A 9,588-nucleotide genomic window follows, 5' to 3' on the forward strand; every position below is an offset into this window, starting at 1 on the left:
AACCAAAAGACACAAAGAGAAATTGTCCGTGAGTCCTGACTCTCGGAGTTGTCTCAATACTCCTGTTGCCCGTTAACTGGATGGAAGCTGGTTTCATTCCTGGTGTCCTGAGCACAGCCTTTGTCTGCTTTAGAATGGAGGTAGATGGGAGATGATCAAGAAGACGTATCCCCAAGGCCTCCACGCAGGCCAGGGTAAACCAGAGCCAGGTAACCTCACCATTGACTTGCCCTTCTGAGGGGAAGATGTGCAGGAAGTCAGTCTTCCTCTCATGCACAGTCTCCTGTGACAAGCCCTTCACATCACATGAAGAGTGGGACTTTGCAATCCACAGACCTGGCACTGGCTCCCAGCTTTATCACCATTAGCTCAGTGGTCTTGAAGAGGAAGTCTGGCATGATGGAGTTTTGATTTTTCTTTTTAAGCTGCTTTGCAGGGTTGTGGTAAAGACCAGGGACGACGTGCATAAGCCTCTGGATGGTGGCAGTTATAGACACATAGAACAAACACTGGCTACATCACAAATGTCAGAAGGTGGCAGAGCCACCAGAAAGGCTAATCAGATGTTTCCAGCAATCACATCTGCTCTGGGATGACAGCCATTGCTGCCCCAGATCCCCTTAGCTCTCACAGCCTGATGCTCGGGAGTCTGACGCTCCAGGACATCTCGTGTCATCTTACGCTTACTTCTCTTCCAGATGCCAGGCTCCCACATCAGACTCCTTGGTTAGAACTCTGGGCTAAGTTCCAACACCACCATCCCTGTGAAGAGGCTGGTCCTGCTGAGGAGACTCCTTCCTCCCATCTGCCACTTGTTGAAGTTCTTCGTTTCTAGAATCCTGTCAGAACACCTTGGCCCTCCATAGCACAGTAACGAAATACCAATCCATCTGCCTCTTCCATGTCTGTGTTATCCAGCTCCCTGAACCTTAATTTCTCCATCTGGAAAATGGGATAATAATCCCACTGGCAAACAGATGAGATAGAAGGGTGAGGAAAATTAACTGACATTATTATTATCAGACACATAATAATTTAGTAAACGCTGGTTACTGCCTGAGAATTTGTGTGACCCAGTGGGCTTGCAGTCTACTAACTGGAAAGTTCCAAGGGCCCAAACCTGCGTGTTCCCACAGAAAGAACATGAATCCACATGAGTAATTGCTCCACAGACACTGACTGCGTAAGACTGGACCTTCTCTTGGGACGCCAGCCTTCTACAGTGAGCTGCTGTTTGTCCTGACCTCTCTGACAATGCTAAGGGGAAGGAAGCAGAGGGTGAGTTACCCCCCTGTGAGTATGCAGAAAGGTAAGGACCAGAGGGATGGCTTGTAATGGGAAATGACCTTCTGTGGAGAAACAACGCCACTCAGCCACACGGCCACCCTGAAAGGCATACCAGGGTTCCACTTCCTCTATACCCAAGGCCAGAAGACTCCTTCTACAGGAGCAGTCAGGCCCTGTACTAAGGGGGTCACCGTGGAAGAGCCTGGAAACTCAGCTCCCACCTCTTTCCAAGCTCTGCAAGATTAGCTCCGTGGTGAACAGGGCCACAAAGGCAGGAAGACATCGGCTTCCTCCTCTTCTCCTTCTCCTCATCCTCCTTGTCCTCCTCGTCCTCCTTGTCCCTCATCCTCCTTGTCCTCCTTGTCCCTCATCCTCCTTGTCCTCCTCCTCCTCCTTCGGCCACAGCTGTTCTCAACTTGTCCCCACTGCCCATCAGGAAACAACTCAGAACATAATTGAGCAGCTGTGGTTGTAGAAAGAGCCCAGTTCGGAATGAAACATCACATCCAGCAAGTGTGCGCTGCAGTCTTTGGGGGGGGGGCGGGGGCTGACACAAGTCTCATCAAGCCCAGACTTCTCAGAGCATCCTGTGAGCCCCTCTTCCTGCTTGTGTGCCATGGGGTCAGGACTTGTAGGGTTAGCCCCTCCCTTGACTCCCTTTCAGAGGTCACAGCTATGTGTTCTCTGGAGTCCATGGGTCCCCTGAACCCTTGCTCCATTCAATGTGCTCATCAGAAGCCATATTTGAACCAGCACCCATCACCCACTGTCAGCCTTCTGTCAGGACCCCACTCGTTATAGGATTTTAGGAGACCATAACCTTGTTTGACCAGATCACTGCTGCACACGTGATGCTCTGAATTCTAGCGCAGAATTCAGCGTGACATTTCCCTTGGATTCCTCTTCCAAGCCAACAGAGTAAGGGCTATTTCCCAAAAAACAACACATTATTAACAAATGACTACGAGCCAAGACAATGCAACCAGCAGCAGATTTAGCCCACAGAGCTTGTTTAGAATGCAAATTGCAAATGTATTTAATTCACAAGGCTCTTGGGGAAACTTTCAGACCTCTTATATCCAACAGAGCCAAGAAAGTGAGGACCAAAGTGAGGACTGCTCGCTGGCCAAGGGCTGCCCCACACAGGGCAGTGCCAGGTCCCCGGAGGTGGAGCACTTACTCCCAGAACCCAGGTAAGGGCCCTCACCCCGCCCACTGGCCAGCTGTGCTTCTTCATCCCATGGTCTGCCTTTGCCTTAAGAGTGGCCATCTGGTTATGGTCAACAGCATCCAAGAAGCTTCCCTGTGATCAAGGACAGGTTAGTTTTGAGAAAACAAGATGCCACTGGGACAGCCTCCATGAACACAGGACAAACCGGGCCCTGAGTATGTTCACGTCCAAATTGACTTGATTTATGAAAAACAAGCAAAGTTTCCAGTAGGCCTGGCATGTCTACAGCCTTGAAGAAAAATCCTTAATTACACTGCCTCTGCTCATTAAATAGATAAGATCTTAGCCGAGGCAAGCTATGTTTTGTCTTCAGGAAAAAAAATGTAAATCCACCTGGCTCCATATTTTACAGTAGTCATCAATATCCTAAGGCCATGCAAAATGCCCCCTGTTTTCATCTTCCTGAGGTTGGGGGGTGAGGGTGGGGCGCGGGGGCGGGGAGGACGGGACAGAAACGGAACGTCAGCAAGAGCTCCAAGGCAGGCAGCGTGTTGTGGATGGTGATGGATTCGGACATTCCTGTTTCTACAGAACCCCAGAGCACATCAGGCCCGGCCTGGGGACTGGACCAGGTAATAAAGCATACAAAGCCGGATGACAGCCCTGGTGTTTACCACAGAAGTGCCTCCTGCTGAACGTGGAAGTGGCCAGCCTCGAGATAGAGTCCCCGAAGCCCTTGTAGCCTCTCATTGCACAGAGTGAGATACTGCTCTCTACCGAGCACACAGCACAGTGTAGGCCCAGCAGGACCCTCCTTTCAGACTCACAGGAAGCATGGTCAACTGTGTCTCGGTGACTACACGGACTCCCCCTCAGGCCTGGGCCTTTCCTTCCTTCATTTCTTTTTGAGGATCTCCTTTGCCCACACCTTCTCTCCATCTCCTGAAATCTGTTTCTCCAAGCCCTCATTCCCCAAATCTGCAATTTTCAAATCCAGTTGCCAACTGACATCTGAAACTCAAGTGCCTAAGAACGTTACTGCAGTCTTGAGTGGGAACCCACGGACAGACATTCCTGTCTTGTGTCTGATCTTAAGACAAAGGGATCTAAGTAATTCTCTCACTCAGATATTTATGCTTTACAGATTATAGAAACAATACAAGGGTAAATGTCAATCTTCATGTTAAATCTAACGTAAGTTCCTAAGTATGCCAGCCCGTCCATGAGCGTCATTCTTTTTTCTTGAGTAGCTATCTTGTATTTACTGTTTCTTGCTGTGTCTGACAATTTTTGCTGCATTCCTGGCAAGATCCTGATTCTCTAGGAGTCTAAATAATACTGTCATTCTTTAAAGGGCATTCCCACTTGCTCTAGAAAATAACCAAAACCACCGATACACATCTGTACGCCTGCTGTAATCCTGCTTGATTTTATTCTTGTTGAGGCAGATCCACTCTTGTTTCCTGAGTCCCGGAACGCACACTTATTCTTAAGACAATAGTCTTCCATCATATTTGCCCAGTGTTTCCGGTGTTATAGATTGAGTTAATTTGATTCTGCCTTGACCTTCTCCTGGTTCTTTCAGATCTTTAAATAGGTCTATCAGGATTCGAAGCCCGGGGTATCCACTTGTTTTGGGAATCTCACCTTACTCAAAGAACAACCCCCATCCCTCAGCAAGGACCACAAGGACTCCCACTGAAATTCCCAGAGTTCCCTTCTCTCCAATACTCTGCCTCATGGCATCCTCACACTCTGACTTCCGGCTTGTCCAGCTTGCTGGGATGCACTCCCGTGGAATACTAAGCTCTTTGAGCCGCATGTAAGAGCTGCGAGACTTGAAGTTTTCACGGACTGGCATGACCTTGGCTGTGCTACAGCTCTTGATGCAAAAAAATAACTTTCTTTTCATGGTCTTAGGATCGCCATGCTAAGTTGGTAGTTAACGGTAGCCTTGCCAAATACCTTGTGCCTGAAGGAGCATACTAAAAGTAGCATACTGTCCTTATACCTGTTGGTGTGTGAACATCATTTTGAGGAGTCCCCTGTTCTTCCAGTCCTAGCTGGCTGTTTAATCTGATAGCTTGGCTAAGAGGCTGGTGCTATTTAAGTTGTCTGAGTCTTTGCCAATCCAGTTTAAAACTGTCAATCCAGCTGAACTTCCTAATCGTTCCTGTTAAAAGATCACGAAAGGTGCTCGCTTCAGCAGCAAACATTCCAAAACTGGAACGATATATACGGAGAAGATTTGTACGGCGCCTGCGCAAAGACAGCACGAAAATTCGTGAAATATTCCATAGTTTTTGTAAAATGAATACATTTTTTTAAAAAAGATAAAAGATGTGAGGATGGTAACAAATTTGAAGGAGTGTGTCTCCTGGTTTTTTTTTTGAGAACACACTACTTTGGCTTCCTGAACAAGATGCAGAAGAATCCCATTGGGTACTCATGGAAAGTTGAAATAAGGTTCTGGATCCTATATAACGTGAATAACGTGTGCAGGCTGTGTTCCTTTAAATCCAAGCCATTTGAGTGTAAGGCTTGTCCTTGTGGGCATCTCCATTACATGAGACTTTGAGTGTAATAGCAACTGAGATATCTGAAATCACATCACTACTGTTCTAAAATCCACAACCTACTTGTAAATATGGCATTGGTAGAACAACCTAGCAAGAGTACTGTTGTTGTAATTATTTAAAAAACAGCCTCTGGTCAAGCTGACTATCTAAGCTGTGTCTGCTCTGCATAGCTCAGCTGTCATGTTCTGTGGCCAGAGGCCACGTGCATGCCACAGCTGGAAATGGCCAGCCAGAAACACCAGCCCTGCTACCCACAAGATGCCAGCATGGGAGATGGCTCTGCCAATTTTTCATGCTGTCTCTGCAAGGCTGGCCATTGTCCAGACCATCCCACCATCCATGTAGGCCCAGTAAGAAAATGAGACTCTAATGCTTAAAGACTAATCAAAGGCTTTCTATGTTTGGTAATGCTCAATAACAATATGCCCATACAAAGAGAGTTGTTTCCCAATTAGCTAACTCTAAATAAAAGTTGTTACCCGCAACTGCTCTCCATACCTGAGTGGCTCTGCATCGTTCCTACATCTCTGCTCTCCCTAGCTCCTCCTCTTCCTTTTCCTCTTCCTCTCCTTACTCCTCCCACCTTAGCTGCTCTTACAGAGTACACAGCTCTGTAGCAAAATGACACAGCTTCAGCCACGTGCAGCTAACCTCCATGTTCACATATCATCGCAAAGTCCAGTTCATGATCTGCAGACCTGGCGGCACCTGAGAGCCGCCTACTTTTAAGTGGGATTTCCATGATCCAATTTGTTTGTCTGCTAAAATGTGAACAGCCTTTTCACTAAAATGCTTGGCTGTTTCATAAGGAAACATAGAATTTTGTCCAAGTATCCAATGACAAACATTTGCTTTACTGACACCTGCCTTGCATACCTCTGGACAATGTTTCAATGTAGACTTTTAAATGGGCTACAAGTATCAGTTACACTTAATAGCCTTGCTCAAAGGGCATAACCCCATAACTGAAGTGGCAAAACAAAAGGCTAAGAAACGAGTTTCCACCTGTGCACATGGTGACATCAGCCAGCTAAGAACGAGTTCTCACGTGCACATGGTGACATTGCTTCGAGGCTGCCAGTGATTGTGCAATGCCAATATGTTCAGATTATCTCTGTCATTCTTCTGGCTTTGATACTAGGTCTCTCACTGAACTTGGAGGCCAGTCAGCCAGTGAGGTCCACAGATGCTCGTCTCTGCTCCCCACAGCACTGGCGTTACAGCATGTGAGCAGTGCACACTCAGTTTCTGATGTGGGTGCTGGTCCCTGTGCTCATGCATCAAGCACTCTTACCCACTGAGTCATCTTGTCAGTCCTATTGTAGTAGAAAGGGCACAGTGGGAGTAGTTTAACTTGCCTCTTGCCCACTCCAAATCTGCATGATATTAAACAAATGGCAACTGACAACTGACACACATGCCCTGAGTGATTGTATTTCATGGAAATTGGATTGTTGGGTTTTGTTGTTGTTGTTGTTGTTACTGTTTTAGGTTTGTTGGGAGCCAACTTGTAGCAGAAAGCGGCTATCAGCTTTGCAGCCATCTTGAGCCATATACCCTGACATGAGACTTGTTTTTCAACAGCCTACAACAGCTGAAGCACACATATCCCACATATCTGATATCCTACATATCTTGTTTTGCTGTTTACTGCCCCCAGCTGCAAGGGCACGTGCTATCCACGCCTGCAAGGCATGAGGTGCACGTGCTATCCACGTGCTATCCACGCCATACATTCCTGTAAGGCACACGTGGTATCCAAGCCTGCAAGGCACACGGTACACGTGCTATCCACGATATAGAGGCCTGTAAAGCTTACGTCATATCCATCCCTGCAAAGCACGTGGTATCCACGTGCCTACAAGGCACATGGCAAAAGCCTATAAATACCCCAGATTTCCCTTCAATATAGGAGAAAAAGAGGAGACAATGAGAGAGACAATTAAGGAGAGAGAGACACAATAAATGAGACTTGAGACTTGATCAGACCCTCTGTCTTGTCTCCATTCTTCGCATTGCTTGCCCCACACTCTCTCTCGCTAGTCCTGGACCTGCGGAACAGAGCAGGCCATTACAGTTTGGCCGCCCAATGTGGGGCAGCTCGGTAGTTACATAGGTTTATCTATTTTTATTCTATATGTATGAGTGCTATGCCTGCACAGGCCTGTCCACCATGTGCATGCCATGCTCCTCTCAGTTTCTAGGCACTGGAGTTATAAGCAGTTGTGAGCTGCCATATGCGTGCTAGGAACCAACCAAAGCTTGGTCCTCTGCAAGAGGAACAAGTGTTCTTAATTTCTGCTCCTTCTTTCCAACCCTGAGAAACTCGTTTTTTAAAGGACATCTCTCGAACTCCAACTCTATTCCTAAGAGATGCCCTCTCTTCCCTCAGTACCAAGGCAGAACAGAACTTGACCTCCCTTTGTAGGCCCATGGGAAGTGGACCACGCTCCAGCAGGAGCTCTCCCACATGGCCTGGATTGGCCAGTCGCAGCACACATGTTTCTCTGTTTACGGGCACGGTATTGCTCAACCTCCAGGGTAACAGGCGTTGAAAACTGGAGCAGAGCCCAACATCTGAAGCCTTGGCTACTGTGTGCACGGTTGCTTTGGAGGATGGTTCTAGGCTGAGAGCTTCAGGCTCCATCCCCTCTACATGCTGAGCTATTGATTGGACTAACGGTGGCTCTGCTGACTTTCCAGGCTGTCACTGAAATGCAGACAGACTTGTGTGACAGAAATTTTCCAGAACTTCACTGGGACTTTGGTCTCTCTTCTGAGAAGTCAGCCATGCTAACAGGTCCATTTTTTGTACTATGGACAATGGGGACAGAAAACTATGATCGTGCAGCAATTTACAGATGATTTGCCACCACCACTTAAGACTTCATGTCACCCCTGAACACCTAGTCAGAAGTGACCTTTCCACAGAAATGTGAAACTATACTCTCTTCCATGGAACAATGCACTTAGGTCACTGGACAGCTGTATCCTTCCCTTCCTAGCTAAGCCCCTTAAGAGCTGAGGATACCTTGTGGGGATAACCTACGCCCGCGCATATTGCATCAACTGGCTATGAAATCGTGCCCCTGTATTTACAATTGCTAATTGCTGTGCTGGCACCACCAGGCGTGGGCCAGATTTGTTAATATCTGTTCCTTTCTCACCAGCCTAAGGAATTCTCTGATTGGCTTTCATAAAGAGCCAATGGCCAATAGCTGAGCAGGAAGGAAGGGTGGGGGTGTAACTTCCAGGCAGAGAAAGGAATGCTGGGAGCATAAGGAGGTCCGATTCACCAGCTAACAACAGAGGTGGATGGCCAACTGAGTGGAGGAGAGAGGTAGACCTGGCAACGTGGCAGGACGCAAGCCAGATCCAGTCTGGCTAGAATAGTACAGAGACTGCCAAGCTGAAGGCCTAAGTTTTAAATATAAATAGGATCCCGTGTCAGTATTTATATCAATGGCGCATCCGCAAACGTCCCATTATACTGCCTTGTTTAGTTTATCCCACTGTCTGTCTTGGGGTTCCACAAAATGGCTGCCACACTGTATGTGTTGGAGATCACTAGAAGCAGAGTGTGTTGGTGGAATGATCTAGAAGTCACTAACCTAGAGGTAAAGAGATCACGCTCCAAAATAGGTCAAAAATAGTTATTCTCATGGGGCTGGATAGATGAGTCAGCAGTTAGGAGCACTGGCTGCTGTTCAGAGAATCGGGGTTCAGTTCCCAGCACCTACCTGGTGTCTCACAAACTCCAGGGCATCCAATGCCTTCTTCTGGCTTCTGTGTACACCAGGCATGCACGTGACGCACAGACATCCACGAAGGCAAAAACGCTCACACACAGACAATGAAAAGCAAAAACAAAGAGATTATTGTTCTGTATTAGAACTATTGATCCATCATCTTGAGTCCTCTTGTGTCCCTTAAACAGCTGCAGATACAGGAAGTAGAAATGCCAGGTGGAAACTTCCTGTTCAAAAGTTCAACCAAATATAAAAGAATGACAGATTCAGGTGTGATTTCAATCTTTCTGAAATATTTGCTTAGGGATGAATAAAGTTCTGTGCTTGATGTCTGATAGGCCTGCGACAGACGGAAAGATGAAGTGAGCCTACAAAGGGACAGCGAGTCTCCCACCTCCGAGGTGTCCCCCAAGAGACAGCAGTGTGCAGCAGCTGGTCCATAATGTCTCTTCATAGCTACCTGTGGTAGTCTCTTCCCAACCTCATGTGGGGACATGGATAGCTTGAAATTGGTTAACTGGCAAAATACAAACAGAATTTTTATCTCTCCTCCGGAGAACCCGTCATTCAACAGTCGCCAACGTGTGACTGATTAAAGTTCAAGTGGCTGGCATGAAAAGAATCTGCACATAAGATTTTGCACTGAAACTCCACTTGCCAAGGTGACCCTTAGGGCCCCTTCAATAGCAAGCATTTGAGACATCTCTAATCCTGGGGCAAGAGAAAAGCCCAAAGCCTGGGCTTATTGCTTTTTGAAACCACCACCAACTTTGCAGGGCTGACCACCCTCTGACAGTCTCCA

General features: G+C 47.3%; 1 non-coding gene across 1 annotated transcript; it reads left to right on the top strand.

Annotated features, from left to right (window-relative positions):
- Positions 1-4,655: 4,655 nt before the first annotated feature.
- Positions 4,656-4,762, top strand: LOC117714497 (U6 spliceosomal RNA). Its single transcript, XR_004607568.1, has one exon. It is a non-coding gene; the product is annotated as a U6 spliceosomal RNA (small nuclear RNA).
- Positions 4,763-9,588: the final 4,826 nt, after the last annotated feature.

This window comes from Arvicanthis niloticus, chromosome 8 (genome assembly GCF_011762505.2).
Source record: "Arvicanthis niloticus isolate mArvNil1 chromosome 8, mArvNil1.pat.X, whole genome shotgun sequence".
Lineage (NCBI taxonomy): Eukaryota > Metazoa > Chordata > Mammalia > Rodentia > Muridae > Arvicanthis > Arvicanthis niloticus.